Here is a 1,859-nt window from a genome sequence, read left to right as displayed (position 1 = left end):
CATTACACTTCTCCGTCATTCACTTCATTACACTTCTCCGTCATTCACTTCATTACACTTCACCGTCATTCACTTCATTACGTGAATGACGTCATTCACTTCATTACACTTCTCCGTCATTCACTTCATTACACTTCTCCCGTCATTCACTTCATTACACTTCTCCGTCATTCACTTCATTACATTCACCGTCATTCACTTCATTACACTTCTCCGTCATTCACTTCATTACACTTCACCGTCATTCACTTCATTACACTTCACCGTCATTCACTTCATTACGTGAATGACGTCATCACTTCATTACACTTCTCCGTCATTCACTTCATTACACTTCTCCGTCATTCACTTCATTGCACTTCTCCGTCATTCACTTCATTACACTTCACCGTCATTCACTTCATTACACTTCACCGTCATTCACTTCATTACACTTCACCGTCATTCACTTCATTACACTTCTCCGTCATTCACTTCATTACACTTCACCGTCATTCACTTCATTACACATCTCCGTCATTCACTTCATTACACTTCACCGTCTCTCACTTCATTACACTTCATCGTCATTCACTTCATTACACTTCACCGTCACTCACTTAATTACACTTCACCGTCATTCACTTCATTACACTTCACCGTCACTCACTTAATTACACTTCACCGTCACTCACTTCATTACACTACTCCGTCATTCACTTCATTACACTTCACCGTCTCTCACTTCATTACACTTCACCGTCATTCACTTCATTACACTTCACCGTCTCTCACTTCATTACACTTCACCGTCATTCACTTCATTACACTTCACCGTCATTCACTTCATTACACTTCACCGTCTCACATCTTCACCGTCTCATTCTACACTTCACCGTCATTCACTCATCACTTCATCGTCAACCACACACACGGCGAAACCATCAACGTTCATCTTCATCCACTTCGACCGCCATTCGCCACAAATCGTAATACGCCAAGAAATCCATGGTAACTTGCCGTAATTCTACACTCCCATCCTCTCACTCGTCACACTTCATCGTCACACCACACACCACACTTTAAAGCAATTCACCACAAACCGCCCTTTACCACACTCCACCCATTCACCACACTCCACACCCATTCACCATCCACTCCACACCCAATCACCATCCCCATCCACCGCCCTTATCGCAGAGATAACAAGAGCTCGATAAAAGAAAAATAAAAAGTCAGAAACAACGGCGGAACTGGATACAGGAGCCCCCCTCCCCTTCCCCCTCCCCCTCCCCCGTCACCACGTCTTAATCAGCTGATATCGGTTGCCAGATAGCGTTTACCGGCAAGGAGGATTTCAATGCTCGCTGTCAGATGATATTTGTATATCTTGTATTATATCTTATTACATTGTGTTGTATCTTATTATATATGTTATATTTTATTGCATATATGTTATATCTGATTGTATATATGTTATATCTTATTGGATATGTTATATCTTATTGTATATGTTATATCTCATTGTAAATGCTATATCTCATTATATTGTGTTATATCTAGGGTAAGTGTTCGGTAACTTCGGAAGTCGTTTAACCTGATGACTAATCGTTCGTGTTGTTGTTAAGAATGCTGCTGGTTGGTTCTGTTGTTATTGTTTTCATGATCATTTCAGTATCATTAATATTCTAATCATCATTATCATCGTTCTTCTTACTAGAATCATGATCATTATTATCATTACTATCCTCCTCATCATCATTAACATTTATGGTATTATTACTATTATTACTACTGCTACTGCTACTTTTACCACCAATAGTTAATATTACTGACGACGATAATTCTAATAACAATATTACCACTAATAAAAACAAATA

Source organism: Penaeus monodon, chromosome 16 (genome assembly GCF_015228065.2).
Source record: "Penaeus monodon isolate SGIC_2016 chromosome 16, NSTDA_Pmon_1, whole genome shotgun sequence".
Classification (NCBI taxonomy): domain Eukaryota; kingdom Metazoa; phylum Arthropoda; class Malacostraca; order Decapoda; family Penaeidae; genus Penaeus; species Penaeus monodon.
Note: the sequence above shows the minus strand (reverse complement) of the source record.